This window comes from Perna viridis, chromosome 11 (assembly GCF_037379345.1).
Source record: "Perna viridis isolate PV_CMFRI_1.1 ecotype Kerala chromosome 11, ASM3737934v1, whole genome shotgun sequence".
Classification (NCBI taxonomy): Eukaryota; Metazoa; Mollusca; class Bivalvia; order Mytilida; family Mytilidae; genus Perna; species Perna viridis.
In genome coordinates this window covers 8,270,778-8,280,876 of record NC_142455.1, presented here as the reverse complement: position 1 = coordinate 8,280,876, position 10,099 = coordinate 8,270,778, and the positions used below count along the sequence as shown (strand labels likewise).

Here is a 10,099-nt window from a genome sequence, read left to right as displayed (position 1 = left end):
CTATTAAAAAAGGACCGCTATTGAAGTAAGACCGGTTTTTCTTGAGTTTATAATAACAAATCATATGTATTAAATAATATCACTCTATAGTAAAATCACATAATCCACGTAATTGTGGTTAAGTGTGCAATTTAATCAACAAAAAGATGTTTAAAGTATAAATTTTTCGCAAATTGTAAAAATTTAAATACGTGTAGAAAAACAAATTGATGTATTTTAAAAGTTAGTTCCGACTCCTACTAATTGTGGTTCGGAATATCCGGAGCTGATTTTCATAACTTTACTATGCATAGTAGACACAGTTTGCTGAATCACTACCAAAGCGATATGGTAACTAGATATACTTATGTTTGTGGAATGTTTAGACAAAGAAAATTGTAGGCTGCTAGTCCTGTATATAATGGAGAGAGTCAAACAAATTTCACTACAGTCTGAAAATGCCTTCCAAGAATTCAATGCTAACTTATTTGTTTCTCTATCTCACAGTATGCCATGTGGCCTATTCTTTTGAGAAAGATATTGAGATTGCTTGCGGTAAGTTTTGCTACATTTAATAAATTGCGTTATTCTACGGCAAATAATACGAGGATACTCTACCGTTGAACAAACAAAAATAATACTTTGCCCAAAAAAATGAATGATTAGTTAAAAAAAAACATTGCTGTCTAATTACAGTTATGTCGGGAAATATCATTGATAAAGGAGTTTAATAATGGTGTTCTGGTACTTTTTATTTTATTAAGTAGAGTTCTCAGCATTATAAGGTCTGAAATTTAAAACGGCAAATATATCTGCCAAAATTATCCGAGGAACTTAATGGGTTAGATATTTGTTTATAACTATTTTCATAAAATATCTTTTTTTAATTACCAAAAATTTGATCTTGCATTTTGAAAGACAATTTCATTTTGTTTTCTTCTGATATAGTAGTTTAAGATCCTTTTATGTTTATTTAGAGTATTTCGAATGCATTAGTACTTCCTGTCAACTTCTATTCTATTAAAGGGGTAACAGCTTACCGTTTACCCAGTATTCGGTCATTCATTTTACACTTAATCTCTTAAACTCTTAATCTCCACGTTTCGTGTTTTCTGCTCATCAATTGTTTCATAAACATGTTGAATATCAAAGTAGCATTTTGTGTAAGAATGAGGCAATTGGTGGCACATAAATTTCCTTAATTTAATTTTTTTTGCCTCAAATATATCAAATAAGCAAGAAGTAACTGAAACGCTATTAAAATTTACCCTGAAGTATCTTGGCCGTATATAGTTTTCACTGCTTATATAGGGAAAAGGTAATTTTCCGTATTGTATTTCAACAAAATTTAACTTATCAATGTCTTAAAAAAGGCAAATTTTACAAACATTTTGTATTGATATTTCTGGAGGCTATGAAGCATACATACTCAGCAATGCAAAAATATGTGTCTTTATGTGCCACATTTTGTACATATTTTACCTGATTTTTAGATAGCGAAGTTTTTAATTACCTGTAGCTGACTGACTTTCCATCACTTATATTTTTTTTTATATCATACCAAACAAAGGTAAGGCACTGAGCACACGAAGCAAGAAACAAAGAGAATCATCAGAATTGAATGCAAGGGTATCTGAAAATACATCAAAATACACAATAATTTAAAAAAATGGAGTACTTGCTACCATTCAATCAACGTAATTAAAAATGTTTATTAACAGGGAGTTCGTATCGACCTCAAACAACATAGGACACATATATTAAAAAGAATAAAAGAAAGAAATGTGAGACGATATAAGGAAAATGTCCTAACAGTTCAATAAAAGTCTCTTTAACTGATAATTATTGTATATAGGATTTAAATCTTAGCTTGAACATTTTAAAATCTAATGAGGTGTTAAAACGACTGCGTTTTATGCATTTATTGTGTATTATGTGGAATTGCATTTAAGGTCAAAAAGATAAATATGAGATTTTGATAATTCAATTCCGTCTTTCAATTCTTAATAACAAAGAAACAGAACAAATCGGATAGAATTCCAATATTATACTTTTAGTGAAACAAGTATTTATAGGTAATTTCTATTAAAATAAACCAAAGAAAAAATGTGGAACAATATTTCTTTGAATCTGCAAGGAAAATAAATAGTGAGGTATGGAAAAGAACCGATGGGTTCCAAAATTAACTACCTTGACCGGTAGAATGTAAACCAGTACAAATGAAATACTGCTTGTCGGGCGATTTTGCAAAGTAGTAATTTTGACGCATTTTAGGGGTCTGTTTCAAAAACGCCTAAAACAATTTATTTACTCTGAAATTCAGTACTAAATGCACAAATTAGCTTCCGCGAGAATTAGAAACGCAAACATTGTTCAAATGCATTTTTGTTTCAAATATCAAGATTTTACACACCAAAAAAAAAAAAACCGCCATACCGCAACCGTTTACAGTATTTATAACCATGTTAACATAATAGTGGAGTGAGACTATTTCTCAATTGTGGATATTTTCCAAACCAGACACTTATAGATGTTATGAACAGTTCGTAAAAATATGAAAAATTTGTCAGTGAAACATTGGATACTCAATCCTTAGATTGTAAATAAAACAATTTAAACAATTAAAAAAAAAACAAAATTAAAAACTCTTCCACTGGTAACCACATGCTTTTCAATGATGAACAGAACCCATATCATAAAGCAAGCTGCAAAATACCCCAAAATAAATGAAGTGAAACTTTCATAATTTACGAAAATCGCAATGTATTTGTTCTTGAAATGACTCTAACATGTAAGTACACTTGATATTTCCATTTATAGATGATCGCCTGATTAAGTTAACGAACCTTCAGGAGAGAATCAAACAATCACAAAGAAGATCAGGAGCAATAAAAAGAAGAAACCAACGTATAGACGTAAGTGTATAATAAAAAAATATATATAAAAAGTTATTATCTTTAGAAACATTTAAATAATTAAGTTCAAGTCCTTTTTTATTATTTGTCATTCGTAACTGGCTATATAAACACATACACGGATAGGCTAATTGAATTGCTTTATTTTCCAGGGCACAAAGTACATGATTTTGTCACTTTTCAACAGTTATATATAAATCTATGGGTCTTTAACATGGGCTGTTTAAGAAGAAAATGGGGTTGGTCAGTTTTCTTCTTATGAGATAGGATGTTTCTTAAAGTAAAATTTTAAAGTAAATATCATAAGTCACTGTACGTGATTTCTAGATTAGTAAGTCTTCGTAAAGGCATTTTTACAACATAAATATGGATTATGTAGGGACTTTTTCCATTATGGAAAAAGATTTTCTACAATAAATGTCTGGAAATTTACCATACAGAATTTTGCGCCAAACGCACTATTTTTATGCATTGACAAACACTTACATTGACTTGGAAGCACATCTGTATAAATCTGTATGATTTTGCAAGATAATAAAAATAATGCTCCACGAAAAAGGTATGATTAAGAAATAATTCGTGGAGGGGGTAGATTTGTGCTCATTTTAACAAGGGTACGGCATTTATATTCAATTATTTAACACCGAGCGATAGCGAGCTCTTAAATGAGAATATAAATGCCAAATTTATGTTACAATAAGAACAAATCTACCCCTGGAAGGAATTCTTTCTTTTCTAATATGACAAAGACGGTAATGTTTGTGATAAAATCTCCCTAGGCGTTGCCAAGATAATGGCTGTTCCGTTTAAATTCCCCCGTATGGAAGTTGGATTAAATTTGTATATCTATGCCATCGTATGTGTTAAATGTGTGTATTTATATAATTAATTTCAATCAGATAGTCTCCTCCCAGCTGTTAATTCATCGCGTAAACGTTTATAAATGGGTGCTGTGTCTCGAAGCGACAGCGAATAAAAGAGACAGTGCAAAGGTACTAAAGGTGGGGTTGTACCGACATATACTGTTTGACGATATGAAGACGTTATATAAGAATCTACAATATACTTGTTTAAGCAGATCGCCAAGACTAATACTGAAAAATTGATCAAAATCAACAAAACTCACAGAACATAGTTTTCCGTGATGCATAATACAATATGCTATTCAAGATGGCCGACTTTTAACGGGAAAAAATATAGAAGCCAAAATGCGCACACACTTTGGTATGATAATTCTTTTGGGCGTAAAAATCTACATCCCTACCCGAGTAAGGAATGCTGTCATTACCTCGTGAGAAATATATAAGATTTACTTCTTTCATTAATCAAGTAATTGTTATTGATTGTAGTGTCTTGTCGCAGAAATCGAAAGATTAAATGAAAGGTGTTCGTAAAAGATATATTGAATGATTACCTGAAGTGATTAGCAGATTACCATACAACGTTAAATTGGTGTTGCCTGACGTCCACAACAGTTAAAACAAATGTTTATTTTTCTATTCATTTACTTATACAATTTTTTATATTTATAATTTACATTTATGTACGTTTTTTTTTATTTTTTTAAAAATAAATGTCTTAAAATAAATAAATATCATATTTAACTTTGTTGTCAACAAAATCATTATGAAGAATATTTTATAATTTTCTACACTTGAGGAAAAAACGTAGAATGACAACAAAATGATATAGTGATTTTGCTCCAAATGGATGTCTGTCTATCCGTCAGTATTTTTAGCACCGTTTAAACGAATGGCAAAGGAAGCATACACACAAAAATATCTTTTACAGTTTCAAAAATTCAAATATCGTTAGACGAAGAAAGACATAATGAAATACAGCAAAAAATTACTTTAAAAATAACCTGATAAACTAGTCATAACCTAACTAGAGCATACTTGACTCATACACTAGGTATTCGTCATACAGAATATATAACAAACCCAAGCATCCGATGAGTCTTTAAAGTACACAAGGTACTTCATTTATCCCCACTTGTAATTCCAAGAAAGGAACCAATCAGATTTGATGAATCATTAGAGTTAACAAGAACTTCATACAATTCGAATTAACTACAGTTCTACTAACTTTTACTATGACAATCTAAAGGTGTAGCTATTAAAACGGCTGAACACATGTTTGTCGGGTTTTTAAGAGAGATTGGAAAATTATGCGCGTCGATATATTTTTCATTGCAAAACAAATCTGAATTAAACATCAAATTCAATTTGTTCGTCAATTTAGATAGACGTATGTTTAAAGAAGCAAAAGGTACTCCGATGGATTAAATGTAGCCAGATACACCCAAGAAAAACAGAGCACATTAATAATTCCCGATTTTTTTCTCCACCAGATCAATACCATGTGTACAGAAGCAAAAGAAAAAAAAAAGAAACACACATATACTTAACTACCTGTCTAAATATAGTTAGGGCTTCATAGGAAAAAAGACAAAATCGAAGCGCTTTCAACAAAATTCTAAATATACGTTATTATCTTTACATACGTAATATCAATAATGAGATAGACCAAGGTTGTTTTTACAATTTCTGGTATATCTGCCTAAAATAAAGCAAGATGCACGCGGTGACAGACGTTCGTTTCCCCTCCTACTAACCGCTGCAGACAGACCTTTAGAAATTAGCATAAAAACCTCCTGAAGAGTTTCAAATTTCGTCGGTGCTGGTTTCCTTGTGGCTAAATAGACGATAATTTACCTAGAACGTTTAAATTTAATATTTGATATGCGATAGAAATTTCTAAAGCCAGGACGTCACAAAGTACGATAACAATTCAATACCATAGTAACGTCAAAATGGCGACAACTCCTCTACAAACTGATGATGATCTACAACTAGAGATTGGAACTAAAGGCTCAAGAATAATTCTCCTGGAAATAAAGACAATGATCCATGGTTTATCAACAAGCATGGAGAACATCGAACGGAAAGTGCAGAAAATCACCCAAATAAGTGAAAACCTATCAAATCTAACAACGCGTGTTCAAAAAAACGAAGACTTAATATAAGAATTACAAGAGAAAAATAAGCAAGTAGAGGATGACTTCGAACAAATGGGACAAATAGTCGATTCATACCTTTGGCAAATATTCAACAAATGCGGAACAGATAGCCGAAATAAAAGGAAAAATTGACACAATAGAGAAAGGACAGGGAATACAAACCACGAATTTTATTAAAGAACTACAGACAGAAGTGCTAGATCTTAAGTGTAGAAGTATGAAAGACAACCTGATTTTCTCTGGTTTAGCATTTCAGCGCGATGATATATGTCAACTGAAAGTGCAGAACTTTATCTCAAACAAGCTAGGAATACCATACAGAGTAAATCTAGGCAATGTCCATAGGTTTGGATTTGGAAAGCCAGGACAAAACAGCGTACGCCCGATAGTAGCAAAATTTATCCACCATTACGAATTAGAAGAAGTTCTGAACAACGCAAATAAGTTGAAGGGAAAGCGCTATGGAATTAGTGAACAATTTCCCCTCGAAATCGAGAAAAGACGGAAATTACTATACCCGGTCATGAGCAAAGCTAAGAGCGAAGGTAAGAAAGTTAAAATGGTGAGAGACAAATTATATATAAACGGAAAACAGTACGAACCATCTGAAACTAAAAGCAATGAATACCGAGATATCCTGATCCGTGAAAATCAAACACAAGAAGTTGAAAACAAGATCGTAGCAGAACGTCGGTTCAAAAGAACTCGCCGTGAAACTGACCCAAACGAACCTATAAATGAAGAAAATGTCACTACACATATGTAGGACAGGTCGAGAGATTCCTCGAACATTTTAAACACTTATTCTAATTATTTAAAACGTATGTACATTAATTGTTGTGGAATAATATCAAAACTTAAATACCCTGAATTAATCAAACAAAATTAAATTGCTGGCTTTGCAGAAACAAAACTTGATGATATCGATAGTATTGATTTACAAAGGATACGAATTTATTTTCAAAAACAGATCAAATATTGGCAAGAGAAGATCAGGAGGTTTGGCTATAGCATACAAAACAAATCTTAAGGAAACTATTGAATATATTAAAACAGAATGCAAAAATGTCTTATGGTGTAAAATAACGAACAAAATTAGTCCAAAAGACGATATACTCTTGGGAGTTGTTTATGTTCCTCCAGAATATACTTCTTACTCTTCGCCTGATGCAATTAATGAAATAGATATGGAATACTTTGAGCTGTCCAACAAATTTTCAAAGTCTTTATTTACTGGTGATTTTAATACAAGGACCGGTTCAGAACAGGATTTTATCTATATCCCTGATAGTGATTTCAATGTATTAGAAATGGAAAATATGTCAATTAATGCCATCTGCACTTTAGAAAAATTTGGATTTAATCGCAAAAGAAATAGTAGGGATAACATTAGATATAGATTCGGAAACCAATTATTAGAATTTTGTCATGGAAATAACTTCTTTATAATGAATAGCACAACACCGGGCGACTTAAACGCGGAAAGTTTACATGCCGTAATTTTAGTGTAGCTGACTACTGTTTATGCAACGAAGACCTTATCAAAAACTTCATAGATTTGACAGTACTAGAATTTTCATGTCTCTACTCAGATATCCATTCGGCATTAGATATTTTGTTGAAACAAACTGGGGAAACCGACTGCCAAAACGACGAGATCCTAGTTAACCAGCAAAATGTCAAGTCCCTAAGAAAATGGAAAAATGGGAAAATCAAACCTTTATTTAGAGCATCTGAATTTAACAGAAATAGAAATTATAAATTCTGAAATGGGCGATGTCATAGAAGTAACGCAAGAAAGTGTAGACAATGATTGCAAAGTAGAAAGGGCAAAATTCCATAAGCTGAAAAACGAGAGAAAAACATGTCACCATTTCATTGACAAATAACTAAAGATGTCGAGAAAGAATATAAAAATATCTTAAATAAAGCACACAAGGAACACAGAAGAGAAATTAGAAACAAAATTGATAACTTAAAACAAAATGATTCCAAATAATTCTGGCGAATCCTAAACACAAAGAAAATTACAAACCAATCTTAAGATCGACTTCGGAAAACTGGTCACTTATTTCAAAGAACTTTACAGAGCACCACCCGAAGATGACGAAGCACACGAAATTGATACGAATACACGATACAGTGGACAGGAAATTAATAAGATGTTAAACTGTGAAATAACAAAAGATGAAATATTAAAGGCATTCAAAAATTTGAAAAAATGATAAAGCTTGTGCAGAAGACGGACTGTTAGCTGTTTTGGAAAATTTTTACAGCCGTATTAAATGAGCGCCTCAAGAATTTTGCTGAGCAAACATCACTGTTCAAAGAAATCCAAAACGGATTCCGAGAAAACTACTCAACAATTGATTGTGCATTCATCCTTAATTCCCTGATAGAAATTCAACAACACTCTAAAAAAGAAACTATTCTGCGCATTTGTAGACTTTGAAAAGGCATTGTTACTGTTGATCGTAAATCTCTTTGGAAAAACTTATTAAACAGCAATATAGACGTAAAATGTTCCGTATTATCTACAATATGTACCAGAATATAAAATCAAGCCAAAGTTATGATAATCAAACATCGGCATTATTCCCATGTGCAGGTGGCGTTAGACAAGGATAAAATCTGTCGTCTTTTCTGTTTTCTTTGTACTTAAATGACTTGGAAGATTACCTCATTTCCGAAAATATTGCCGGGTTGAACAACATAAGTTCAGAAATTGAAGTAAAGCTAGGAATATTTCTTATTTTTTTATAATCTTGTATGCGATGATACAGCGATCTTAGCTGAAACACCAGAACAACTGCAGGAAGCCTTGAACAAGTTTAAAAACTAATGCGAGACATGGAAGATGAAAGTTAATGTTAACAAAACTAAGATAGTTATTTTCTCAAAAGGAAGAACAAATTATCCAAATTTCTATTACAACGGCCGTCAAATCGAAGTATTAAACAACTTTAATTATTTAGGAATTACCTTTAGTAAATTTGGCAGTTTTAAACAATGCAAACAGCAACTCAAGGACAAAGCAACTTGTGCTATGAATGAAGTTCTAAGGAAAGGTCGTCTGCATAATCTATCTATAAAGTGCCACATAGATCTATTCAATATACTTGTCAGACCGATATTACTATATGGATGTAAAATATGGGGATTTGAAAATATTGACATTTTGGAAAGAGTATAATTAAAATTTTATAAGATCCTCTTATACCTAAATTCATCGACTCAGAATGATGTCATTTATAGAGAATTGGGTTGTTTTCCGTTATACATAGACATACAAACCAAATTGATATCGTTTTGGACAAAACTGATAACAGGAAAAGAAAACAAAATTGCTTCAATTATATTTAAATACCTATTTAGATTAATGCAAATATCTACATTTTCATCACGACTTCTAGACAAGATGAAAAATATTCTCGATAATTGTAGATTTTCGCATCTTTGGACTTTTTAAAATACAACTAATATAAAACACGTAATAAAACAAAGACAAGAGGACCAGTATAAGCAGAAATGGGCAGGAAACATCACCAACTCACCAAAAACTATTAACTATCGGTTATTCAAGAATTCACATAACTTCGAACAATATTTTAACATACTAAACGACAAAGATATTATTACATTTTCGAAGTTTAGGACAACGAACCACAAACTACTCATAGAAAGCGGCAGATGGCAACATGTAGAGCGTAATCAACGAACATGCCATGTATGCAGAGAGGTTATTGGTGATGAGTACCACTACCTGATGGAATGTTCAAATTTTCGAAACGACAGAAAGCTTTACATTGATAAAAAATTCATATTTAACTGTAATATTTTAAAATTTAGTGTTGTTATGAATCAGAAACAGCAATCCAAACTAAGAAAATTGTGCAAATTCATTAGAATTATAAATGGCACTCTGGATTCTCTCTGACCTCTAAAAAATTATGATTGTATTTCCCTCCGCAACTGTACAACTCAATGCAATTTGTAAAAATATGTTATCTTAAATAAAGCACACAAGGAACACAGAAGAGAAATTAGAAACAAAATTGATAACTTAAAACAAAATGATTCCAAATAATTCTGGCGAATCCTAAACACAAAGAAAATTACAAACCAATCTAAGATCGACTTCGGAAAACTGGTCACTTATTTCAAAGAACTTTACAGAGCACCA

At 31.6% G+C, this 10,099-nt stretch overlaps 1 long non-coding RNA gene across 1 annotated transcript; it reads left to right on the top strand.

The window, feature by feature from the left end:
* The first annotated feature begins 441 nt into the window (after positions 1-441).
* Positions 442-4,477, top strand: LOC148602850 (uncharacterized). The gene is made up of 3 exons (XR_015916395.1): positions 442-534; positions 2,800-2,894; positions 4,244-4,477. It is a non-coding gene; the product is annotated as an uncharacterized LOC148602850 (long non-coding RNA).
* Positions 4,478-10,099: the final 5,622 nt, after the last annotated feature.